General features: G+C 44.2%; 1 protein-coding gene and 1 long non-coding RNA gene across 11 annotated transcripts in view; both read left to right on the top strand.

Moving 5' to 3' along the window:
* Nucleotides 1-27,746, top strand: part of B3GNTL1 (UDP-GlcNAc:betaGal beta-1,3-N-acetylglucosaminyltransferase-like 1) — a 316,252-nt gene that overhangs the window by 119,572 nt on the left and 168,934 nt on the right. The window lies entirely within an intron of this gene.
* On the top strand, nucleotides 88-26,768 carry LOC109315154. Its single transcript, XR_002102441.1, has 4 exons — nucleotides 88-99; nucleotides 17,132-17,135; nucleotides 18,615-18,622; nucleotides 26,619-26,768. It is a non-coding gene; the product is annotated as an uncharacterized LOC109315154 (long non-coding RNA).

Here is a 27,746-nt window from a genome sequence, read left to right as displayed (position 1 = left end):
GAAATGGACCCATTCTTATTTGTTTAATTTTTAGCAAGGTTAGTGGTAATGCCAGATCAAAAGCAACGGAAACTAAAATCTGGCTGTCCAAGGACAGCAGTCATGGATGCTTTCTATCATTACCCCACTATTTCTTATCTCTCCTAAAAGGACTGCTTCTAGGGATACAAAGTCCCTGTTTCATTCAGTTGTTGGCTTTGTTGTTTAGACTGCCAGCCAGGGTGCCAGTTATGGTGACAGGTGATCGGAAACCCTCACTTCATGTTATATACCACATTGAGCTCTTTATTTAAAGCACTTTCACCACCTTAAATCCTCATACAAAATATGTATGGGTGTTTTCTGTTTATCACTTGCTTGATCAAATCAGAAGTGTGCCATCATTCTGAAGGCCCTTGATCAGCAGAGGGAGCCTGAAAACACAGCTGAGTGAAGTGGTAATAGGCATCTCTCTATCTTGCAAGACAATAGAATTGCTCTGAGACAGACATCAGCTCATTGAAGGTAATCCTCAAGTGAAGCGGTAGACCTTTATTTTCACCTGGAAAATTAATATTACACTTGCTGCTACATTTCCACACCTTCACTCCCAGTGAGAAATTCCTTAATTAGTATAAAAGCTTACTTTCATTTTAATTGTAATTTACTTAAAAGAACATCCATACCAAACCTACAAAATTAAAGTTTTTCACCTGTAGAAGACATCTCTGTCTAATTGTTTGTGTGATTTAGGGACTTTTCTTTTCATTTTTCCTTTCTTTTCTGGCAGCAGTTTGGTCTCAGATTTGTATTGTATGTTCTCTTTTGTGGTGTTTGACTCTTTTCAGTATACAGGAAGTCCTCAACTTACAATTTTTCAAGCTACAATGAATGGCACTTAAGACGTTTATAAATTGACACCCTGTTTCAACCTTCTGACCTGTGTTTCGGCTTTACAACGCTTGATACAGCTGCATCCAACTGATAAGTCTGGTGTGGTGGAAGGGGAGGAGGAAGAGAAAGGGTGTGGGGGTGCAGATCAAGGCCCCCTGTGGTGAAGGAGGGGCTGGAGCTGGAGCAAGTCGCTCATCTGGTGGCTCCCGCCACTTGTCTGGCAGGGCATGGGGGGGGCACATGTGGCCCCCCGGTCTGGGTAAGGCTGGGGCTGCACCAGGCTGCGCTGGGAGTGGGGGCTATGCCATCCCACTGCTCACTCTGCTGGGGACAGTGCAGGACAGGGCTGCTGTGCGGCCTCCGGACAAACAATGTGCAGCAGCAGGAGCTGCTGCCCCCTCCCAGATGAGGTGTGGCTCCATCCCACGGCCACCCTGCCCCAGCTGGGTGAGCGGCAGCAGGGCATGGTGGGGAGTGTGTGCCTCCGGATCGGGGCAAGACTGGGGCTGTGCTGGGCTGTGCTCCAGGCAGGTGGCAGAGCCTATGGGTGGGGCTATGGTCCCCCCATTGCCTTCAGTCTGCCATCTGCCCTGCCCCAGTCCGAGGGCACACACCCTCCCCGTGCTCTGCCACCATTCAGGGTAGGGCGGGCACAGGACGTAGTCACGGCTCATCTGGGCGGGGTGGGGGCAAGCCACTGCATGCTGCTTGTCTGAAGGCAGCGCAGTAGCCCTGTCCCATGCCTGTCCTGCCCCAGATGGGCAGGAGGCAGGAGGGCATAGCCCCTGCTCCCAGTACATCCTGATGCAGTCCTAGCCCTGCCCACCCTGCCTCGCCCCGCGCAGATCTGGGAGCACACAGGCACCACCCCATGCCATCCCAGATGAGTGGTGGAAGCCATCAGATGAGCAACTTGCACTAGCCCCAGTCTCTTCCTCCCCTTGGGGGCCTTGATCTGCCCCGCACACGCCTTCACTTCCCCCTCCCCTTCCACCACACCAGACCTACCAGATGGATGCAGCTGTATCAAGCATCGTAAAGGAACCGATTCCCCAATTAGAACATTGTTCCTATGGGAAAATTTGTTCCAAGTTACGACGTTTTGACTTAAGATGCATTTTTCAGGCCAATTGTGTGGTAAGTCTGAGGACTGCCTGTCTTTGACAGTGGTCTTTATGCCACTGATTAAATTATAATGGCACTTAACATCACTCACTTACTCCTTCATCTCTAATCCTTTACAGAATTTAATGCTGTAGGCCCCATAAAATAGTCACAAATTAATTACAGACTATATTCACCATTCCTTCTGCAAGGGGCAAACTGCATTGTATTTTCTCAATAGCTACCCTTAAACGTGCCACTATAGATCCTAAAGCATTGAAGATTTAATTATTTGGTTATGGATTTAGAAATGGTTATATGCATGAAGGCTTCTGCCTCTGTATTATAAAGATTAGGTTGCTCTGGGTGTCCCAATATCCTTGAAGTGACCAGACTTGCTAAAAGTCATTGGTTATCAGGTGGGAGGCAACATTATTAGGACTTCATATTTCTGAGAGAAACCACATTGCTGATCTTTTCTTTTCATTCCTACCAAGGAAAGATCTTTCAGTGCATTGCTAAAATTAAAACTCAGTTTGATAAACGTTTAACAGCGTTCATACAGAGTGCAACCAAGGCTAAAAGGTTAATATCTATGCCATCTCAATTTTCCATTGGTAATGTACCAATTAGAGCACAGAAATTTCCATGGCAGTTGTAACCCAAAATGCTGACCAAGCCAGGAAGGAGCAGGCTCTAGTTGCAGAAGCATTAACAAATGGAATATTTTGGGGGTGGGTGGAATATGTAAATATATAGAAGTAGGAAGAACAGATAGTAAAAAGAAAATGATACTGGGTATGACTAGTGTATGTATGCTGTGTTTCTCCCTCTGTGTTTCTGATTCTCTGTCTCTTCAGATATTGGATGGCATCTAATGTTTTGCATTTATATTAGTCCTTAACTTTGGTACAACAGCAGCTGGAGTACTCTATATAGTTCTGAGGTGTCTACAGTTCTAGAATTATGTTAAAAATCAGGGAGATTTCAGGAAAAAAACATAGTTAAAGAATTGGAAAACTGTCTTATGGTGAAACTGTTTAGCTTAACAAAGGCCAAGCTAAAGGGTTGGTTACTTGATCGCAGTTTATAATTATCTATGTGAGGAACCGAAATACAGTAGAAGATTATTCAGTATAGCAGAAAAAGGTATTGCAAGGAATTAATTTAAGAACTAATTCAAGAAAGTCCTGTGGCTTGTACTCAGGCGATATGATCATAATCCAGTAATTTATTCTGCTCTTATAGTCAGTTATTCTTTCCTATGCTAGAAATCTGACCTCTTAGTCACAACTACCATAAAAGGAAAAGAATAGCTTTCCCAAGAAATAGTCTGCAATCAGTATTTGGGGTAGTGGAAATCTGTGCTAAAAAGTGGTTAGAAACATTTCTGATTTAATGGTTCTGGAAAGTTGACTACTATGATTTAGATAATAAATCTAATAACTGAGTAACGATTTCAGAAGTGCATAGGTGACCTGGAAGGAGCCCCACTGGAGTCCGTTTGGCTTGTACTTCACTTGTAAATGCCTACATCACTTTTGAAAATGGGACTCATATTTCTACGTTACTCAAGTATTTTGGAAAATGTTATATTTTGAGACAATCCTGATCTGCCAATAGCTCTAGTCTTAGCATTTACCTGAGTATTGTTCTAAAAACTAATAATCACTGGTATGCTAAATGTGATGCTAGACTTGCTCTGATTTCACTTTGTCTTCTGTTTAATATTTTTGACTCTTACCTTCAGGGCCTTATATAAATCTGTCTCTGTTTTCAAATCTTGTGTTTTTGCTGAGCCAATGACAGCAGCTTTACTATCTGTCTCAGTTGCCATCTTACATGCAGCTCTGGTAGTGTCGCACTTCTTCTGGAAGGACTACAAATGTGAAATAAATAAATAAATGGAAGCTGTTATAGACAATTATTATACATTTATCCTTAGGGTGTTTTAATGTGATAGCTTGCTTGTAACCAGAGAAAAATATTAGCTCCCCAATGACAACTCTGGCAACTGTTCTTCAAGTGTATTATTCTTTTGACTTAAAATGGAGTTTTCCTCCCCATATCAGATGTCTGCCACCTGCGGTTCTACATCCTCACCCTTCAGGAGTAAGATGTTTATGAGTTGAGTGTTGCTGCAGCTGAGCATGGATCACTTACAGCAACCGGTAAATTGAAGGCAATGACCACAGCCACCATGTAGCCCCACCACAAATAGGTTGCCTCTTGGCACTTGCAGTGTTTGAAATCAGTGCATGATAGACACTGCCAGCATTTGTCCAGCCACCTGATTTGAGAAGCAAGTAGCCAGCAAATCAGCTTCTCCCACCCTGCATGCTTTTTTATAGTGTTTTTAAAAGAATGTAGATCCTAACCTGTGAACAGAACAGGGTCTATTTTAAAGCCTGCCTCAGATTACACATGTGTAAAGAAGCTTTGGAGTCAGTAGAATTTTTTTGTCATAAAATTATTCATAGATCTGCAGAGCAGATGTTGACAATTATAAAGGGAACAGAGGCCTGTCTGTGGTCAGCCAGCAAGCTCCATTTCACGTGGGCAGATCAAGGCTCAAGGCAGCAACTACTTCCTGTCAGCATGCTGGGTGACAGTGATAGCAGATTTTGTGGGCTATAACCCAGTTAACATGTACAAAGTCACTTTTGTGAGGATTTGGTTCTTTTTCTTAGATGAAGGAATAATAATGTTTAAAGATGCAATATCCCGTTTTAAAAGGTGTATGCCAATGATGCATAAAATATAGCTGCTTTACCCTTAATGTCAGCATTTTTATATCTCTCTGCAAGATGTCTTCATCATCCTTTTACACAGAGAGAGAACATCATATCCTTTTATTCTATGCTGATTTAAATTTCAGAGAGTAATAGATTCTATTTAGTTATTTTGATCTGGTTCATATTTACTGTACAATCTAAAAAGACCAAAACCATGTTGTTATGCAACAGCATTAACAAAGATTATTTTCAGTGCCTTTATTGCAGTTTGAAGGTGATGAATTGTGATAACTTTTAGCATTGTACATATGAGCACTTCATTTGAAATGTCTCACTTGCACTTCTTATTTGTACGTACTTGATGCACTTCCACTGCTGGCAGCAGGGGCTGGAATGCTGTGTAGGCAAGTCCTCTCCATGGCTGAAAGCATTTTATTTTTATTTATTGATTTTATGTATGAGATGTATATGGCACCTTTCCCAAAAGGGCTAGGATGGCTTACAATGAGAGAGAAGGAATTATAGAGACCAAATAAAACCCTTCCCCCTTAGAGGCAACAGATTTAAAAGGAGTCCAGTCCACCCCAACCCATCCATTCCTGGTCCCCTGCCTCTGATCTAAGAGAGTTTTATTCCCTCTCTTCCTCCTCCAACCCAACCTTGCTTCCCAATCCACATTTGGTACCTCTCTAAAAGAAACAGTTCCCTTCCACCCCTTGCAGGGAAGTTCCCCGACCACCTTACAGTCTCTTCCAAGCCATACCCCACTCTCTTACAGGAAGGACTGTGGCTATTTCCATCACCCATTCATTATCCACTTCCCTACAAGAAAAACACATTATTCAATTAAAACAAAAAACAAAAGCCAAAAAACCCACACTGCTTCACCACATCTTGGTCCCCAGTGAAGGGCAATGCCAAAAACCTCAGCTCCCAACCCTTCCCCAATTCTGGGGTTACCCCCCACAGCTGCAGGTGTCTCATGGTGCCTCAAAGTAAGGTTAGGCAGTGTGATGATAAAAATGCCAGTGCTTTTCTAGCATTTCCTGTAGCTATCCTGGACTGCCCGGGGGTGGGGATAATTGTGGGAAAAGCTACAGAAATTACCAGTGCAGACAGAGTCTTAGAGACTGAAGTGCTTTAACAACAAATATAAGCAGTGGCAGAGGAAACTTCCCGTACGCGCCGCATTTATACAAGGGCCCTTGTATGCAGAAGAATGAAGAGAAACGATAGTTCAGTGAAAGAGAGCGAGATGACAGTTCTGTCCTCTTGACTTGCTCTTTTTCTGCAACTGCTAACCAGGGTGTTGATATTTAGTGAGATGCTTGGATAACTGCGTTTTTTTTCCCTACCATTCTAGAAGCTACCCTAGAAGGAAAACTGTTCCTGGGCCTGGCCTGTAGGAATTCAAGCTGAGAATACCATGTAACCAATATCTAGGTTTTTATACCAAACTTAGCACCATAATGTCTGAGAAAATGAATGCCCCTTTCTAATATATGGCTCCAAGACTTAAAATTTCACAGAATGGGGGTTGACATAGGGCAGGAAATATTTTTGTTGCATTTGGTTTTGTCATAAATTATTGGTATGGTGTTCAGAGCCTGTATACAGGTGCTTTTTTTATGCTGTGCACAATCAAAAGGAAGCAATTAAATGTATTATAAACTCTTTGGGACAGATACTACTACTTTCTGTTTCTTATATGTTTAATTTACAGAAATTTGTGTAGTAATAAAGGGACTTGATTTAAACTGGAACAATTTTGTTCTTTATTTAAGTGCACTGTATTCAGTGCTGCTGTTTGTAGCCATGTGATGCATTGAGTTGTCAGAGCTGTTGCACAGTTCTCCCAGTACGTGGAGCAGGGGTCAGCAATATTTTTGGGCAGAGTGCCAAAAACGCCTGCAGCCTCAACTTGTAAGATGCTGGAGTGCCAGGGAGAGATGGTGGGAGAGCCACGAGGGGTCCGATCCTTGCGGTAGTACAGCCCCGACCTCTTCTCCGCCATCCCCCCCCCGCATGTGTCTTTGCGTGCCACATACTGGTGCCTGTGCCAGGGGTTGTCTAACACTGACATGGAGCTTCCTGGTACTGTTGTCACCCTCCAAATCATACCCCCCTACAGCTCCTGTTCTAACCTATAGCAGACCGGCAGCTTGTTACACTATAAAACCAAGCATGTTAACAGCGATTAATGATGAAAGGGCAGCCACGATCATGTTGTAGTAGCCTGGATAGCCTCTGCATACTGTGGTAGCACCACCAGGTGCTAAAGTTTCCCCTAATGGTTTGGTCTTTTTTCCTTTGGTTAAGCAGTGTCAGTCATTTTAGGAGAACAGTGTGTTTGTGTTGGGAGACGGGTTGAATTACAGGCTCCAGTGGAAGGTGCTGTTTATTTCCCTCACTTCCCTCAACTCTTAGGTTCTGTGTTAAAGATAGATATGTGCACCACAGGCTCAGTTAGTGTAAGGAGCTAGACGTAAAGCAAGCAGCAACTTTCTTTTAAGTGGAAGCAGTTGAAAGCTACAGCCACGATGGCAAACTGCCATTGTTATTACAAGGTTTGTACTAATTTGTCCAGAAAGTACAGGAAACGTTGTGCTGGAGTACAAAATTAGAACGTCTTAGCATGGAATACTTACTGCTAAAAATGCTTATGGTAGGTCCACACATTCTTAAATGTTAGCCTGTGTTACTGAATGCAACATCTAAAGAAAAGCATGGGTACTAACTGTGGACAAACAATTTGTTGTGAGGATAACGGTGAAAACAGCATTTAATCAAAATATTTGTTCAGAAAATTTGGATTCTTCACCTACACTTTGGTTGATAATTTTAAGTAACATTTGTTTAATGCTTCACCTGTATTGAGATTGCAATATTTTTCCTGCTTGGTTTATGCTTCATTTCCTAATTATCCTATTTAGAATATTTACAGAAATAGAATTGTCTTCTGGTTTCTGGTCATAGGGATACACTTTTTTCCTAGCTGAGGAATTCCTTGTATCCCTGTTCTCATTTGTATAAAGTAATAATAATACAAGATTAAGCAACCTGTTCTGATTTGGATACTTGGAACTCCCCAGGCAGATATAGAAAACCAGGCACTGCTTCCACTCCCTCCCTGCCCCCTTCATCAACCCAGTCAACCCCAGATGTTAAATGCCGTATAATTTAAAAACAAATTATTTGTGCAACGTAGAGAGGAAATGATACTGGGAAGATTATATCTGGATGAAATGACTGCTTTTTAGAGATGAGGAAACTGAGGTGCAGAGGCTTGCCAAGGTCATCATGCAGATCAGTGGCAGAGTTGGAAACAAAACTTGTGTTCCTTGACTCCCAGCCCTGACTTTTACGTTCTGTTAGTACTAACATAAAGGGGTCAACTGAAAACTTGCCAGTGTAATAAGCCGTAGCAATACAGACCATGGTATCTCAGTTTAGATTCTATTCTAGCACTGACCTGCTGTGAATTGCACAAATACAATTTGAACCCTCCAGGCAGTAAACCAGATGCTGTTTTTCTCTATCAAGGAATATTAAGGAAAGAAAGAACTTATTATATTTTTGATGGTCATTAAAGTAATAAAAAAATCATGTTCCTGATGCTCTGATGTACTTTCCTTTTCTTTTTTAGTGTAATAATAACACAGTGAAATTTAAGGTAGCTTTCTTTGAAACGGTTGGTAATTTTGGATGCTTTTGAAATCTGTAGCTTATGTATTTAAAAAGGAGGGCCAACTCTAATCATAATGGAAGCAGCATATGAATAATATTATTTTACTTTCAGTGGATAATATTATTTTACTTTCAGTGAAACTATCCATTTTTGAAGAAAAAACTAATTTTTAAAATCTGTTTTCAAATTCTAAGTACTTTGAAGTACTTCATTATTATGTTCTGTTAATTCATCAATGTCATAATTCAGCTGAGGATCTCAAAATACACCCCAATAAGAATTAAATAAAGGGCCTAACATTTTTGTCATGAATTGTAAGGCAAACATGTTGTTAAAATCATTTTATAGAAAGACAAATTGAGATAGAGAAAAGTGAGTTGATTTGCTCTGTCATACACTATGAGTTAGGCAAAAGCATAACACATTGGAGCATTAACTTATTCACCTATTAGGCTTACTCTATATCAGCAATATCCTGTATGAGATTCATAGATTATAGAGTTGGAAGGGACCCAGTGGATCATGGTGTCCGACCCCCTGCCTCTGGCAGAAAAGAAGACTGAGGTCAGACAACCCCAGCCAGGTGATTGTCAAGCCTCCTCTTGAAGACCTCCAAGTTAGATGGCAGCACCACCTCTCTTGGAAGCCCATTCCAGACTCTGGCCACCCTTATTGTAAAAAATTTCTTCCTAATGTCTAACTTAAATCTTCTCTCCACTAGTTTACGCTCATTATTGCTAGTTACTCCCTGGGGCACTCTGGTAAACAGCACATCCCCAATTCCCTGCTGTCCTCCCCTGATTAAATTTATAGGCGGCCGCAAGGTCACCCCTTAGCTGTCTTTTGTATAGGCTGAAGAGATCCAGATCTCTCAACCTCTCCTCGTAGGGTCTTTCACAGAGACCACTAATCATGCAGGTGGCCCTCCTCTGAACCCTTTCTAGTGTGGTGCCCAAAACTGGCCACAGTACTCGAACTGTGGCCTGACTAAAGTCGCATGGGTGGGGAGCATCGCCTCCCTCAATCTGTTGGTCATGCATCTGCTAATATATGACGAGTTGTGATTGGCTTTGTTGATGGTCTTGTTGCACTGCCAGCTCATGTTCATCTTGGAGTCAACTATGACTCCAAGATCTCTCTCAGCTTCTGAGAGGACATCCCCCAACCTGTAAGTGTGCAGGGGATTCCTCCTTCCTAGGTGGAGTACCTTACATTTATCTTTGTTGAATTGCATCCTATTATGTTCTGCCCATTGACCTAACCTGTCCAGGTCGGCCTGTAACTGCTCCCTGCCCTCTGGTGTATTAACTTTGCCCCATAATTTGGTATCATCTGAGAACTTGGAAAGGGTGCTCAACATACCCTCATTCAAATCGCTGATGAAGATATTAAATAATACCGACCCAAGGACTGAACCCTGTGGGACCCCACTGCTCACCTCCTTCCAGGTTGAAAATGACCCGTCCACCACCACTCTCTGGATGCGGTCCCTAAGCCGGTTAGCCACCCACCTTACTGTGTAGGTATCCACTCCACAGCCCGTTAGCTTCCATATGAGAATAGGATGCTAAGCTGTGTCAAAGGCCATCCTAAAAAGGTAGATGACATCGGCCTCCGCTCCTGTGTCAAGGCAGTGTGTGACTTGGTCATAAAAGGCTATAAGGTTTATCAGGCAGGATCTACCTGCGACGAACCCGTGCTGGTTTCCTTTCAGCATTGTTTCCCTTGCTGGGCTTTCACAAATATGTTCTTTGATTTTTTTTTTTTTTCAGTATTTTCCCAGGGATAGAGGTAAGATTGACTGGCCTAGAGTTACCTGGCTCCTTCATTCTCCCCTTCTTAAAAATGGGCACCACACTGGCCTTTCTCCAGTCCTCAGGGACCTGTCCGGAGCACCATGAGCGCTCAAATAGCTGTGCCAGCGGCTCAGCACTGATGCTGAGCAATTCCTTCAGCACCCATGGATGGAGGTCATCCGGGCCAGCTGACTTGTACCCATCCAGGTCTTCCAAGTGCTCCTTAACGAAGTCAGCACTAACCTTTGGCGGTCTGGTGCCTTTTGAACATCTGTCTGTGCTCAAGGTGGGGGTATGAGTGGTCTTTCCATAATAAATAAGTGTTCATGGGCAATAGGAAGGGGTAGAGGGGAGAGGAACAATTCCAGTAAGTAAAATGATTTCAGACTCAAGGCTTTAAGAACTGTTTGTTAAATTTATATAAACAAAAGAGAACTCTCAAAGTATGTATTTAAAAAATATATATTTACTGGATTTTTTAAAAATGTGTATGTAGATATAAGCATCTAATGAAGGTGTTGCATAATAAATAATTCAGTTTTATTAGTCTTGAGTCCAGAAACCTTAAAGATACCAAAAATATAGGTGTTTTTATAATTTGGTTGTTGCTACTAATCAGGTATACATTTTTTTTCAGTAATGATAGCTGGTTTGTGAGGAAAGGAAGAGAGAGAAGCTAATATTATGTTTTATTTTTTTGATTATAGCTCAAGGATATAAATCTGCTGATAGAGTAAAATATAGCTTTGAAAAGCTGCTCTGAAGTATTTGCAGACATCATTTTAGAATAAGAATTCTGTTGTCATTTTCTACAGAAGATGCCTAAGGCTATGAAGACTTTGAGAGAGACCATGTGATACTTAGATTTTTTTTTTACTGAAAGCTGTAGGTCATTAAATGACTGCCTGGTATATATTTGTTTTGTTTAGCATTTAATTTTCTCAAAACACACCTGTCTCTGTACCAAAGAGTATTAACCACGGAAAATTAATTTTACAGGGAAAGTATCTACTTGTAACCATTATGCATTTCTGCTACATTTAATATATTACAAAGCTTCTGCCTGAATTTTCAGATTCAGTATTTGCTGTATATGATGCTGGATACAAATTTAAAAAGTACCTTAATTCCTTAGGTCTTTTGAAAACATTACCAGTCATCACCAGCACTAAGCCAAGCAATCCTCAGAAGTTTTTTTCTTTCTTTCTTTAACAAGTCTAGAGGAAAGGTCATGTGGAAATAAAAAAAAAAAAAAAATCTGTCCTTTAACAGAGTTTTTTTTTTTTTTTTTTTTTGAGGTTGAAAGATTTTGAAGATGAAAGAAGTGTAATATGTTTGGTCTGTGTGAAAAATGCAAGGACTTTTTCCTTGGAATTTCAGAGCTTGTACTTGCATCAGATAGAGAAGCTACTTCTTTCTCAACCCTATGTGTTACTTACAGTTGGCTGCATTACATCCTCTTGTCCTTTTTGCCCTTGTGAACGTCACACATGCTTAACTCTCAATCAATGGAACATAATTTCCAGGACTTCCTCTCAAATCGTGTTTTCACTTGCCTGCATTCACTCTGCAAATCCTGTTGCCGATATCTTCTGCCATTGCCTTTCTCGATATAACCTGTAATTGTTACTGCCCAACAGACATCAGAATATTGACAGCAGAACCAGATGGCAAGTGAGTACCTGGGGCTCTGAATCCTAGTCACTTGATTACATCAGAATCTGAACTTGAATTTAAATAAAAGTTGGCCAGACAAACTTGAAAATGTAACCCAATTATAACTTACTTTGGTGTCTGTCAGAGACTTTAGACTGCTCTTTACTGTCGTTCTGAAAGATGTGAACTACATTATTAATCTCAGTTGGGAAGGAAGTTCCCAATATGAGGGCCAGTGCCAACATGACGTACTAAGGTAGGTTACTGGTCCCCCAAGTGTCGTGTGAGACTAGGGTTGTAGGTAGCTCTGTCATGGGGTTGCCACAGACAGCCCTACTGGGAAGCTTGTGTAGGCCTACTTTACTATTCATTCCATCCACAAAGAGTGCACACCAACTGCAAATGCTTCCTCAGCCAGATGAAGGGTATTTATACCCAAAAGCTGGCTAAGAAGAATTTTTCCAACTATTTAGTTGGCCTAATAAAAATATCAGATTTACCTAAAGAACCTTGACTGCCTATGTCCTTAGATCAGTACGGCTACAACCTATACCCTTGTAGCTCTGCTATTTAGAATTTAATATATTTACAGTTTCCTGCTTTGAAACTTCTGAATGGTAGGGATTTGCAAGTAATGGGAGTTCTAGGTTGTCCATTTACTTTTGGATCCATACTACATAGGTGGATCCAGAACTAGCTTATATCTTGTTCTTACAACAATAATTCCAGCTGTTCTATTTTGTATACTTCTTCTTTGACAGGAGGGTTTAGTGTTGGTATTGTTTATTTGTTTGATGACACCATAGCTAACATTTTCAATCTGTGATGCTGTTAGGCTGTGTTACAGAGCTGGCACACATGAATGTCACAGATATTGCCTGGACATTTATCACATTACACTTCATCTTAAAACCCTTGCCAGTACTTCTTTTCTACCAGTGAGGGGAAATATATCTCCCTGTTTTATCTTTTTGCAATTTATGTCATTAGATACAACCTGTACTTCTCATTTTTCCCTTCACTGTTTTTACAGATTTGAAGCTTTAGAGTCCTTTCTTTTAAGTATATCAGGATGCTGAGGTGACTTATATGTCTGTGTGGGTAGAATTTATGTGAGTTCACATGTCAGCAGCTGCTTGAAAATGAGTTTACAGCTATGAGGGAGAAAGGGTTGGCAAATAACCCCTACAAGAATGAGATTTGGAATAAATAAGAATTCCCAGGCAGACTGGAGGCTTATCAAAGAGAGAAAAAGCAAGCTAGCTTGAGTAACTTTACACAGCTGTTTCAAGTGAGAGCTTTTTGCCCACGCAGTCCTATGTAAAAAATTCATGCCAGAAGTAATCTTTCTTTCTCTAGTCCCTTTAAATTAATTGCAAACATATAATAAGTTTCACATGTCGAAAAACTTCTGCATTTGAAAACAAAACAACCAAATGTTGGCTCATCCCCACTTGCAAAATAACCCAGCTGAGTCATAAATGCATTTTCTGAATAATAGAGTAAACAAGAAGATTATCTATTCAGAAATAGGAAGAACTGGCATCCTGCTGCCTTTTTAATTGCATGCAGGTTCGTTACTGAGAAAAGACAGTTGGTGCAATCATGTTTGTTTTATTCTAAATGATAACCAATTTAGATTCCTTGTCAGCTAGATACAAGGTGAAAATAACTGTTCTCTCAAATGGATATCATGTTCCATTATTCAACATATAATTTTATTGCAGGAGGCAACCACACCTGTAGGTCTCTGGTTCCAGGTTTCAACTGTCAGTCCTGTGTGACATTCTCTGGCTAAGGAACACTGTGGATAACACTGACGATGCCAGGACTCCTATAAGCATGTTGGGGGAATCGTAATGAGCGCAAGAGAATACGTTTTCTGGTTAGCGTTGTAACAGTTGCCAAACAGCTGTGTGTCATCTGGACACTGCTGTGGAAGGACTGAGAATCTTTAGGTCCGAACTGAAGGAAGATGATTTTTACTGGGAACAAAATGGATTTCACATACCAGCTTTCCCTCTGCTCTAGATTGCCTTTGTTTAGCCAGTCAGCAACTGAATGAATGACTGCTACTTTATCTTCTTAATGCATCATCTATCCTGTAAATGATGCCTCATTAGCAGGGATCCTGTTTTTATTCTCTGTTTAAAAATCGCAAATTCTCTGGTAAAAGAAATATTACATATTCTCTGCTTTAAAACCCCCCAAATTTGTAAATAAAATGAAATGTAACTATATATATAGGTTTCAATTGAACACAAAGTTTTATTGATACACTTACAATCTTAAAGCAATTCAGAAGCCTACCAGTGCCTCAATCACTAAAATAAAATAAATTCTAAGTACCTGCAAATTTGATTTTGGGTTTTGTATCATGGAAAATCAGAATGCATACTGCCCTCTTTGCTCACACAGGATCCACCCATGGGAGGTGGTGGCTGCTGTGACATAGTGGAGTGCAGAGCTTGGCCATCCTCCTCCACAGGCAGCATGGCCGGAGCAGAGCTTGTGTGGGGGGACAGGATGGATGCGGCTGCCCACTGCGGTCTGGGCGCTTCACTCACTGTTGCCCTCCCCTGGGGCCTCAGCATCCCAGTGGGCGGGACCCAGTGCAGCAGGGCAGAGTGGGGCTGAACAGTGAAGCTCCTTGCCACTTCTGGGAGCTCCGTGCCACCATGTCAAAGCGTCGCCTGCTCCCCCAGCAGCAGTGAGGGACAGAACCCATGCTGCCACACCCACTGCTGCCAGGAGGGCAGGAGGCACTAAACCACGATGGTGCAGAGTTCCCATCAGTGGCAAGGAGCTTCCTCGTTCAGTCCCACTCTACCCTGCCATGCTAGGTCCCAGGGGGAGGGCAGCAGGGCTGGGATCCCGAGCCCACAGCAGGCAGCCTGACTCCGCCTCACGCACAGATCTGGGAGAAGGCATGTGACCCCCCATGCCCTCCCCACCAGGAGTGCATTCAGCAGCAGGGAGCCAGCCATCCCTGCCCCCTAGATGAACTGCCTGGCTCTGTCTCACTACCCACTGGGGCCCTTTGGCTTTGCATTCTGTCCCCAGGCTCCACACAGTGCCCAGGCTGGGCTGCAGCCCCAGCCCTGTCCAACTCCCTCCCTGTGGGGGCCTCAAACTTCCCTCTTCTCTTCCAGACTTACCTGCGGGAGCTGCTCTCCAGACTGCCTGGCCACCATGCACATGGTGCCCCCTGCCTGACCACCCTTCTCCCACCCCCTACAGCCCCTTGCAGGCTGGAACCTGCCAGCCTGCAAAATTCTTTGCAAAAGCAGAAAATCCACATATTTCTCCATTAAAATTAAAAATCCATGCTTTTCTTGGTTAAAAGGGAAAATGCGTGTTTTTTTCTGTTTCCCCGTGGGAAACATAAAACCCATATCTCTGCTTATTAGAAGCCAGTGAAACAGTCTGAATGTTTTGACTTAATCAAGGACAAAATAGAGATGATCTTGCTGACACCTGACACTAAGTACACTCAGGCAGCTGACCTTTACACTTACCAGTATGAGCAGCATAGGTGATACGTTTCAGTCAGGTGAATGCAGTGTCATCTCTTTCATCTCGAATGCCTATGCTCCTGCAACTGTACAGTATCAAAATTGCCTCACTGGTTCTCTCTCATTTCATTTCCTTCTGTTCTTTCTTCTATCAGAGGTAGCAGCAGATATCAGGGCCAGTTCTCCTCCCAATACTTACCCCCTCCTTTACTTCTTTTTGCTGATGATAGAAGCTTCCCAGTTCAGACCTTCTGGCACCTACTTTTTTCCTGGTGACAAGGCCAATTTTCTTGCTTCTATTCCTTCAAATTATGTCCTACTTTTTGCCTTTCTTTGTCTTACTCCTGATGTCTTCCTTTTCCCCTGATGCATCCAGTTGCCCTCCTTGCTTGTTGCCCTCCTTTCTTCTTGTTCTCCATCTATCAGTATGTCAGGAAACTTTTCCCCACAATAATGGCAAGTTAAGCATTTAGACAAGAAATGGTAAAATTGGCACTGTGCTGATATCTTGAAAATATTCTTTTTTTATAGAATGTTGGGTAGTTAGACAGTGAAGGGGCCAGACCTCTGCCTTTCATGGACCAGAATCTAAACAGAACATTAAAGCTAAATATTTCTGCCCTTCTCTGTAGACATTAACAGATTTTCTTACTTCATCCTTCTAGCTTTGTTGCTGCAGCCCTTGATGGACTCACCATGCTGTTTCAAATCTCATATATTAGGCTTCTCATAGGCATTCTCAGATACTTCCAGTGAATTCCCCAGAGCATGTCATATTTGAGTAGAGCAGTTTATGTCCATCAAACATCAGAGAGACTGGTAAATGCCAGGAATGGGATCAAAACTGCATTTGGAGGGTCAGAAAGAAAAGGGAAAGGCATGGGGAAGCTAGTGGAAAATGTGAGTTTGCATGTTATATCAGAATGGTTATGGGAGAAAAGAAGGAAAGTGAAAGGAATCTATATGCAAAAGATGAAGAGGAACCTGACCTTTAGATGCACTGGATAATTTATCGTAATATCAGAAAGTGTCAGAGTTTATCCCAGCCTTTTGAGTTTTGGCCATCATTACTCACAAGGACTAGTTGAAGTGACAGTAGAGCTTATATATTCAGTCATGTATATGTAATAAATGGGAAAGTTCATTGGCCTATAATTAAAGAATGCCGATTGCCCTTGAGTCAAGAGAACAGATTGTGGGATTATCTCTGCTTTATCTCCCCGTTTTCACTTGCTGAAACTCTGCTAAAACTTCCAGGCCCTGTTCATCTCTCCATCATGGACTGGATCATAAAAATTAACTTCTTGTGGATTTGGCCCAGAAGACTCATGCATTATGAGAAGTCTACAGGTAAATCTGTGACTTATCACCAGGGATCCTGTTTTTCTCTGGGGGGGAAAAAAAATTAGAAATTCTCTGAAAAAAAAAAAAAAAAACCCTCAAAATCCGTTATTAAAATTAGAAGCCCCACCACAGCCTCTCCTAGCCCTGCTGATGCCCCTCACTTAACCCTACAAGAGCCCCCCCGCTCTACTCATTCCTCTTGCCTCCCACCCACACCCCTACCCCCAGCCCTGTTGGAGGGGGCCCCCAGCTGCCAGGGACCCAAGTCTGCAGCTCCCTGCCCCCAACATAAGGCAGCTACAGCAGAAGCAGCATGGAGCTGCTGAAGCCTGCTTGGGCAGGGCCGGGGATGGCTACTGGCTTCCCGCCCAGCCCTGCCAGTAGCCCCAACCATAACCCACAACCCCTCAGCCCTGCCAGAGGGGTCCCCGGCCCCCTGCAAGCTTCACTTATCACGCAGACTCCAGGATCAAAGAGTGAGGCCAAGCGGAGCCGTCACTGACTGAGAGCCTCAGGCCCCGCCCTTCTCCCTCCCGCTCCGGGCAGGGCTGGGGGTTTCCTGCCCTGTTTGCAAACAGCTCTTGAAGACTGGAGATCAACCAGCCTACAGAGCTCTTTCCAAAAGCAGGAAATCTGCAGGTTTCTCTGCTAAAAGGAGAAATGCACATTTTCTCTGTTTTTCCATGGGAAACAGAAAACCCAGATCCCTGCATCACTGAATATGACAGTTTATAGGCAGAGGCCGATAAGCAGTGACATCCAGTTCAGAATTCTAGGAATATCCTATTGTGACTGTTCATTTGGTCAAGACCAATAAATTAAGTTGAATAGATTTTTTAGATAAATCAAATCTGGGGGGGTTTAGTTAGGGTTTTCTTTTCATGAATACAAGCTATTATGAAAACAAATATGCACAGTTGTTCCACATTTATATACTCTTGAATCTTTTAATTCTTTAAATTACAAATTGGTTTCCACTCTTGCAAAACTGCTTTGAGTGGACCAGGTTTTGTGATTAGATAAGCATGGAAAAAACTGAATAGCTGCTTTTAACTGTTAAAACATGTAACTTTATTAGGCACTATGATTACTTACCTTCTCACATGAGATATAAAACAAAAAAGTTTTATAAAGTTGCTTAATTTGTTAAACCTGGAAGCCAGTGATTTTAAATTTATTTCATACTTTCTTTGTTGGTGTATAAGTAATAGGAATGTTTTAATACTGGAAATGTATAATCTTAAAATGTTCTTCCAATAAAATAACATTAGGAAATATTTATAATAAATTCCAGACCTCTAGCATGGAGTCATACCAACCTTTGTTAATTCTATTTTATCATTTTATAGACCATAAAATCTTATGCATATCTCATAGATATATAAGATACAGTAACTTGGAAGTTACAGACAGAGCTGAGGAATATTGAATTATTTGCTAATTATTTAAATTTTAATAGTCTGTAACATTGTTGAAGCAAACTTAAAAACATGCTTGCATGCTTTTACAAACATAACTGGACTGTATATGCAATAGGTTTTTTTAATTGTAATTTTATAATACAATAATCTGAGAACACATTGTCTCTATTTACAGTGTGATACAAAGCTTTATTGGTGTATTAATTTAGGCAGTTTGGAAGGAGAAATTCCACAATTAAGGGAAAATTTGGTGATATATTTTCAGTTAAAACTGTCTGATGTCTCCCTTGGTTTTCCAGGTACAATCAGTTGTTGATTTTTATAATGCAAGGAGGTAGTATACAGATCTAAAAAATAAATAAGTACTCTCTTTCTTTCTCCCCCCGAATACCCCAGCATCATTATTTTATATTAAATATAAAAAACACCCTTTAAATCATCCTCTGTTAAGCCACATTGCATATAAAAAGCATACAATGAAGTAGCCTCAGTTTAGTTAAAATATGGTAAGACTATATAAGATACCACAGAGAAGGCTGTGTGTGATGGCATGCGTGGTGTTCTCATAGATTTCTGCATGCCTGTTTGGTAGCATTTTCTTGCATAGAAGGACTGTTGTCTTGGTCTCACCTATCTGAAATCTGTAGTGGAGGGACAGCTCTCCAATGAAGTTGTTTTCAGAATTTTATTTGAACCAATTTTCTGGAGTTTTGGGGTACATTTTGGCTCTGTTGTAGTCAAAGGCAAAACTCCCATTGACTATAGAGTGCCAGGATTTGTCCTCCAGCGTTTTGTCACAAATGTAATGACCCACAAAGAAACCAGGTTTCATTTGTTAAAAAAGAAAAAAAAGAAGAGTTCAGGCTCTCCTTGTACCAGCAGTAAGGTGCGATGAGATCCAATGCATGATCCCACAATTGCGCTTCTTGCCATGCACTTGTGATGTGGCAGGAAGCGTGATTGTGTGAATTGTGCATTAGATCCCATTATGCCTTTAGCTTCACGTGTAGAGGGAGATCATCTGGCAGCTGATAGAAAACACATTTAGATACTTCTATGTTTTCTGCCTTCTGTAGTGGCCCCTTCAGCAACAGCATGTGTGGCAAAGTGGGGCTCCCCGCCTAGCCACAGTGCTAGTGTCCCCACTTGCCTTTGGGCACGCCCCCCTCTTGACTCACCTGCCACGCCTTGTTCTTAATTAATTAAGATGTTAATTAAGGCGGGAGGCTGTCCATTCTTGCCCTGATGCCAGGGGGTGCTATCTGCAGCTCCATACCTGCCCTACACCGCAGCCTATTCCTTGCAGTTGGCATCCACTGGTGTTAATCTCACCAGGCCCACACTGGGTCCTAGAATCCTGCAGTTCAGACCCCCCTAAGATCCTTCCATTCTGGTGGCGTACCCTGCCTTCATTCGGGCTGCCTAGCTCCCTGAAACTATTTCCCATCTCAGGTGTGGTCCCCCTGGGACCTTTGGCCACATAGGCCCTGGCCTGACCTCCAATGCAGGTTGGAACCCCAGGCCCTCAGCTCTGAGCATCCCTTGCGGTGGGCCCCTGGCCCTTTTGACCGTTCTGGTCCTGGCCCCAGCATTGACCAGTCGAGGGTACTCTACATCAGCCCTCTGAGCCTCTAGCCCCACTCTCTCTCTGGGGTCTGCCTTCTGGATCCTACTAGTGGGTGACTCTCACTCCCCCCCTGGAGCAGCAGATCATTGTGCTCTAACTATAGGTCTTCCTTTTGACCCACACTTGGCCTCCCAGCGGTGGAGGACTTACTAGGGTCAGGACTCGCCCCTTGCTCTCGGGCTGAGCCCCCCTTTACTCGACCTCTGGCCCACACTACAGCCTTAGGCATCTAGAAACATACCCTAGCCTACTCCCCATCACTCAGGGCTCCACACCGCCCCCTTCACTTGGGGCAATGGGGCTTATCTCCTTGGTGAGCTCAGGTGGCTGTAGCCATGCCTGGCCCCCACTACTCCCTCCTCGGGGTCTTGCACCCCCCAGGGCTCAGGTGGCCATAGTCGTGCCTGGCCTCAACTGCCTCCAGTGTTACCAGACCCACCCAAATGTGAGGGCTAAGGTTAAGGTGCCCCTACCTGCCTTTCACCAGGGTGATAACTAGCCTGGCATTTACTGGGGGCTCCCGCACCACTGAGAGCCCACCAAGCCACCCGCTCCCAGCATGGTGCAGTTTTAGGTCATGGCCAGGAGCCTCCAAACCATCCCCTACAGCTCCTGCCCTTACCACCAGGATGTTATGGAGCCTTGTAGCCAGGCAGCGTTACTGCCTCCCCTGCCAGCAGGGAACTGATCTGTTTATATAGGCAGCCAGGGATCTAAAATGGCCATCACAATCAAGCACCTGCTGGCTGCTTGGCTCAGATCTTAAAGTAGCAGGCACCAACAGTGCCCTGCCACACACCTTCTTTCTTAAAATGGTACCTGGGGGGAGGCCTCCCCTTGCTGCTCCTCCAAAGCAGGCTCTCTTCAGAGCCTGTGAGGGCCCTCAAGTGGCAAGCACCACCAAAGGTGTTCTGCCACAGCATGCTTCTTAGGGTGCACTTTGTACTTGAGCGGTACATCTGCTGCTGTAGACCCAAATAGAGCTGCCAGGAGGATATGGATGTGCAGATTAGTGTAGACCAGTTGTGTCCAACTTTCTGGCCCCACAGGCCAAATGAGTGGTGCTGGGTTGGTCGATGGGTTGAAACCCATACAGGGTTGGCCTGTGGGTGCGATCCAGCATACCGACCTGATCCCATGTGCCCAGATCTGGCTGCATGGCAGCCCAGCCCCATGCATCTGGATCTGACCACTTACAGGGTGGGGGCACCACAGTCATGGGGCTCCCCACAGTCTGGAAATATGGCAGCAAGGGAGTGGTAATTAATGCTGACACTGACCCCCCACTGTCAAATTTCCAGACTCTTGGGGAGCCCTATGGACTCAATGCACAAGATCTGGCCTGTGGTTTAGAAGTGCAGTAACTCTGGCATAGATAAGTCCTCACCCTTAGTTTTTGAATGGCTGTGCCAACACCTACTTTAATTTTTCTGCCTTGAAGGAATTTCCCTTCTTTAGGCCTTGGCTGTTCAGCTTCAGCGGTTGTCCATTATCCTTGGTCTTGAGGAAACATGATGCCATTCTGACAAAAATGGTGGCTGGATTCTGCACATGTTAAAACATTCATGATAAAGCGATTTTATAACAGGAACCAGAATCCATGAGACGTGTATGGACAGATTCTGCAAATTATCATAACCATATATTTGGCTTTCTAAACCATCTTTTCGTCACTTACGTTTTCTATTTGTTTTTTCTTTACACAAGTCTCTCAAATTGAGATATCTCCCTGAGATGTACCAGAGACTGCATAGGCTTTAGTGGAATGGGTCCTAAACTGCCCAAACAAATCCAGGTAGTCCACCTTATAACAAGTTTTAATGTAATGTAATCCAAGAACCATTTAATGTAATCCAAGAACTATTTCCACAGTCTTTGGCCATATCAAGACTGCAAACTTCCCATGTTGGACATTGGGACCTTCACACTCACTGCATGTATGCTACCTTTGGCAGCAACACCTGTGTGATGCCAAGGATGAGCAATTTGGGCACTGACTCTTAGTCACATTGCTTCTGTTCCAGGAGGTAGTGCACCACCACATGTTTGCTGGGCACAGGAAGTTAGAGGTGTGGACACAGATTTTGAGTGGACATTGGCTGCCCTATCATCTTGTTGGCAAATGCTAGAACTAGTTTAGAGGAATTCTCCTACCTTTCAGCAGAAGGGTATTCTACTATGCCTTTACTTTAAAGTGCTGTGTGCCAGATTTGGGGTTTGTTTATTTTGATACTGTCCTTTTATACAGGGGAACTGAATGTACACTGATGAAGGATTTGTAGACAGGAAGGAGAAACAACGGAACAGGATACAAGTCATATTGTTTAATTTTAATGCTTATCTGTATCTTCCTCATTGAGGGTCACCATCAGAATAACATGAATCAATCTTGTTTGATTAAAGTTTACCTAAATATGTTATTTCCTTTACATAAAATACAATAATGGGTTCTTTCTGTACTCTTGTTTTCCTTCACTTATAGTTCTATCACTGTTTTTCAGGGTGGGTGATTGTGTATGCACAGTTTGTCTGCTTCATTATATATTTCTTGTTCAACAATCAAGCCAGGAACCATAAAACAAGAAACAACAGAGAAGCCAAATTTGGGGGGGTTTAAATAAAGCTATATTTGTTTGAACAGCAAATAAGATCTGCACTTACCTACTTCAGCTGTAACAGTGAGTTGATGAGTACTTCATCCTAAATTACATTTTAATGAGTTTCTATATTTATACCCAGAGGCTAACTTAACTAATGCAGCTGACCGTCACAGTAGGGTACTGTTGGTACAAATATATTATATAAGCCTCTATACCTTCAGCTGTTGAAGGCATACCCTCAAGCAGAGTTAACTCACTGATGTTTAGCATGTGTGAATGACCACACACACATTAGTGCACTCAGGTGTGAACAACCACACTCCAAAGCCATACCTAATTTACTGTGTCATGATTCTTTGTCCTGCAGTAAACTGAACTGCTCAATGATTGTTTCCCAGTGAACTGTAGGAGAACCTGTTTGTAGGAGAATCCCCTATACATACAGAGGGAATCAAAGGACAATGAGCATGCAAGCAGTTCTCCAGACGTTCTCACTGCAAAGCAAAAGTGGCACCTCACCTGTAGCCTTATATTTCCAGCTGTGCTAAAGTTTGCACTGAAAGCACTAACAAATTTTGGTCAGCAATCTCTATGCATGAACAGGATAGATGCTTAGCAATTGGGGCTGTGTGAAGCTTTGGTCCCTGATTTGATTTGGCGGAGATTCAGCCCGATTTGGTGGCTGAATCTCCAAATCTGAATCAAATCAGAGGACTCTTTAATCTCTCCAAATCAAATCAGAACCCTCCAAATCGATTTGGAGAGATTCGGAAAGAGTCGGCAATTTGGACATAGACACAGCTTTAAATATTTTTTTCTACATACCTCTAGGTAGCAGGTGGCCCATGAACACTGCAATGCTGGGGCCCACAGTGTGTCCCACAGAAGCATGAGGGGTTCCCCACTGTGCTCGGCAGCAGACGTGGAAGTGGGCCAGGTCCGCTTCTGGATGTGCCAGGGAGCATGCTGGGGGCCCCCCCAGCTTGCCGACTGGTGTCTCGTAGGTCTGGGGGGGGGGGAGGGGGAAGAGGGCACCTGGGTTCCCCCTGCAACCAATTCCCAAGCCAGAGAGGCATGAGGAGGGCCCAGCACACTCCCCAGCAGACCCACAAGTGGACTGGAAGTAGTTCCGGTCCACTTCCAGGTTTGCTGCTGGCCATGTGGGGGCCACCCTCCCTGCACTTCTGTGGGATGCTCCATATGCCTCAGCACTGCAGCAATCATGAGCTGTGCTGGTACCTCAAGGTATGTAGGAAAAACTTTTAAAGCTATGTCTGTGTCCAAATTGCTGATTCTCTGAATCAGCATTGAATCTTCAGATTCAGATTCAACCGAATTGAATCAGGGACAGTGATCCAAATCAATTAATCGAATCACTGTCCCTGATTCGGGCCAAATTCAAATCAAAGAGGGCCTGCTTTGCACATCCCTCAGCAATACCTGAGGAAGAGCTCAGCTTCACACTACAGTGAATCCATAGCCTAAGACCCAACAATAAATGCTACATAATACTGCCACTTAAGGCAGTGATACTTAAGAGTATGATAATACAAGGTGGTGTTTGGAATATGGGTTTAATCTGCTATTTGGGACTCTTGGCTCTGCCACTGATATGCTGTATGGCCTTGAGGATCTTAATCTGTAGCTGTCTTTAAAATGGGTTGATAGCCATAAAAGTGTTTTTATTACTCTATTGTCTGCAACATATATACCTTTTTCAAAAATCCTAACTACAGGATATATTTAGAGGAATACCTATTCTGTGACCTAGACATATCCAGTATTCTGTGCAATAATGATACTGATGCTTTTACTTTTATCTTACTATATAGCTTGTAACTTTATTGGATAATATGAGCATGTGATCTTTTCTTTCGGGACAAAAATGGGAGTCAATTTAGATTTCAGTGAATTTCTTGGATTGGTTCCAGTCAGGCTTTCAGAAGCATCTGTTTTTATCTTACAAGTTCAGAACATTTTATTTATTTATAAGGTTAGGGTGATAGGCAATAAAAACAGTGTTACTTTATAAACTAATTCAGTTACAGAACAATTAAGAAACCGCACAATCCTATAAGCAGTTGTTTTGAACACTCCTTTTCCCTCCCACATGTACACTCACGGAAGAGTATTTAACTTTGCTAATGACATTTTTGTCATTGGCAAAGGGCATATGCTCTCACTCAGAGTAGATGAAAGCTAGATAGAATAATCTTGGTGCTTGAACACAAGCTGTGTTGGAGGTTTATATCAGATATTTTCCAAAGGAAACCTTTTCCTTTCAAACACTTGTTTAAAAAGAAAATAGGACCTCACCCACACAGTCTTATACTAGTTTACAGTCCTACTGGAGATCACTGATATTCTTTGAGGTAATTTAGTGCAAAACATTAATATTTCCAAGTTGACATATTAATGACAGAAGTCCCCATCTATGTAGGCCTCATGACATACTCTATATCTGCACAAACTACCTGAATTGGAGAGGTGTAAGTTTTCATGAGCAAGGGGTCACTTTATCAGATGCTATGTTCTATACCAGGACTGTACCACTGGTGCCCTGTGGAGCGCATGTGATCTGCAAGAAGTTAATGGTCTTGGGGCTCCTACCGTAGGCAACAATTTTTATTTTTGTTGGGGGGAGGGTGCTAAGACAGTGGCCACATGCACCCCGGCAGCATGGCTGGAGCAGAGCTGAGCAGAGCCTGTGGGAAGGCAGGGGCAGATGTGGGCTGCCCACTGCAGGCTCAGGACCTCCCACCCTCCTGCCCACCTCCTGGGAGCCCCATAACAGCTGCACCACCATGGCAAGGTGCCTGCTGCTCACCTGGCAGCAGTGGGGACAGTGACACAGAGTTGTACCCTCTGCTGCTGCCAGGTGGTTAGAGGGTGCCTTGCCATGGTGGTGCAGCTGGCACAGGGTTCCTGGGGGGAGTGCAGCACGGCAGGGAGCTCCAAGCCTGCAACTGGAAGCCTGCATCCACCTCTGCTCTGTGCACAAATCTGGGGTGGGGGGGAGCATGTGTCCTCCAATGCCTCCCTCCCTGGGAGTGTACACCGTGGCAGGGAGCTGCCCTGCCCACGAACAAGCCACCTGGGGCTCTATCCCTCTCCACGTCCTGGGCCGCATGCACTGCCCTGTCTGGGCACCAGGCCCAGCCCCACTTTCTCCCTCATCATGGGGCCCTCAATCTGCACCTCCTCTCATAAACTTATCTGCAGGTAGCTGCGGAAGCTGCTTTCTACTATTGCCTGAGGCTGTGTTTCCGGCCATGTGCATGTGTGCACACATGCATGTGGCGCCCCCTGCATCCCACTCCCCACAGCCCAGTGCAGGCTGGAACTCTGCCAGCCTGCAAGGGGAAACCCACCATTTCCTGCATTTTCCATGGTGAATGGAAAACTGATATCCCTGCACAATACTGGGAATCCAAGACAAATGTCAGAGTCATGCAGCCCAGGATTGGGACTTGATGTTCCCATTCTGGGACTGTCCCACCCAGTTAGGGGTGGGTGGTTACCCTATGGCCTCTTCCCGAGGGGGTCCAGGGCCCTCGGACTCCCACGTACTTGGCACCTATAACTCTTGCCCAGCCACCACTCCATTTATTGCTCCGGCTGCTGCCATAGCTGGGGTCTCTAGGCTCCTCCTCCCTCCCTTAGCTTTCACTTTCTGCTCCTGTCCTCTGGGACAGGGACAGGCAGCTCATGTCACTGGGGGAGCCTGTGGCATGGTGCAGTGAGGGAGCACCAGGGAGTGTGTGCTGCCTGTGGCTTGTGCTACCAGGGCCCCACTGTTGTTATCCATACCAAGGACATTCCCCAGTTGCTTAGAAGTTGGACAGTCCTATTGTATGCTATGTTATAGCATTTAATGAAGTAAGTTCTTGCTCACAAAAGCTTATGCACCTTGGGGCCTTGTTATTTGGCTCCTGGAGCTCTTAACCGCTGGACTGTGCACACATTAGCACTTGGAACTAGTTTTAAGCATCCTTTAGGTAGCTTAAATTTACACCACTCCAAAGTAGGTTTATGTCTGATTTATGTTACCTAGTTCACATGGGTGACTGGTGCCTCATGGCTCTGCACCAGCTGCCTATCACCAAGGGGCATGGGGTCCCCCAGCAGAAGTGCTAGTGGCAGACTGGAAGTGCCACTGGTGCTTTCGGTTGATCACCAACCGGAAGTGCCACTGGCGCTTCTCAGGGAGGGCACTGGCCAGAGCTCCCTGCTCCCTGGTTGGTGAGTGCCAATTTTAGGGGGACAGATGCCCCACCCTCTAGTCGCCATCTTGAGACCAGAATTCCCTCCCCTAGCCCCTGACCTTTGCCACCAGAAGTCCCCCCCCCCTTGTGCCTCCCCCCAATACTCCTTTTGAGAGGGAAGGGTTGCCATCCTGGAACCAGAAAGAAAACCAAACACCTACTATAACATAATTTAATTTTATTACAAACATATTTTTGTCCTGATTTGTGTTTGCATACTGTATAGAGGTGATTGAGTAATAACTCAAAAATAAAGTCTTACTCTTGAATACTGTGTTTGGAGGGTGTGGGGTGTGGTTGGGGTGTGTGTGTATGGTGGCATGTGTGTAGGGGGCTTGTGAAAGGGTGTGACTGTGGGGTGGCCCAGTAGGGTATGTTGGGGGGGGTGTATATGTGGGGGCAGGGTTTGGGTGTGTGTTATTTGCAGGATGTGAGTGAGGGTGGAGGTATGTGGGGACCCCCAACACGCTCCCCCACATGGTGTGCAGTCCCTGCTGCCAGTGGCAACAACAGCAGCAGGGCAGCAGGTGTTTGTGGCCCACAGAGGTGCTGCTGCCTTACGGCACATGGCCGCAACTAGTGCTGCGCATGTTGGCAAGGAGCGCAGCCTGGCCAGCCAGCTGTGTCACACAGGGTTCCGCGCAGCACATGTGCAGCTGCCAGCACTTGTGCATCACCATGGGAAGCTTTGCACGATGGAGCTGGCTGCCTTCCCTGCCCCCTCCTGTGCAAGTCGCAGGAGTCCACTGGAAGTAGGGGGGAGCCCTGCATGGTAGGGGGTGGGGAAGGCAGCCAGCTCCATTGTGCGAGTTTCCCCTGGTGGTGCACAAGTGCCAGCAGCTGCACATGCACCATGTGGAGTCCCATGCAGTAGAAGCGGGCTGGCCTGCCTGTGTTTATTGCCACCATGGGCAGCGCTGGCCGGAGCTGTTCAGTGCTATGCAGCAGTGCCTGTACAGGCTGCAAGCACCCTGTGCACCTGCCTCCTGGTGCTACTGCCAGTGGCAGGGGCTGTGCACCATGGGTGGGTGTGTGTGTGGAGTCCCCATACACCCCCATCCTCACGTAAGCGTATGGTCTGGGTGGGGTGCAATTAGTTGGCCTGTGGGCCAGTTGAAATTA

The sequence above is a fragment of the Crocodylus porosus genome, unplaced genomic scaffold, assembly GCF_001723895.1.
Source record: "Crocodylus porosus isolate Cpor-Errol unplaced genomic scaffold, CroPor_comp1, whole genome shotgun sequence".
NCBI lineage: Eukaryota > Metazoa > Chordata > Crocodylia > Crocodylidae > Crocodylus > Crocodylus porosus.
This window is presented reverse-complemented; position numbering and strand designations above follow the sequence as displayed.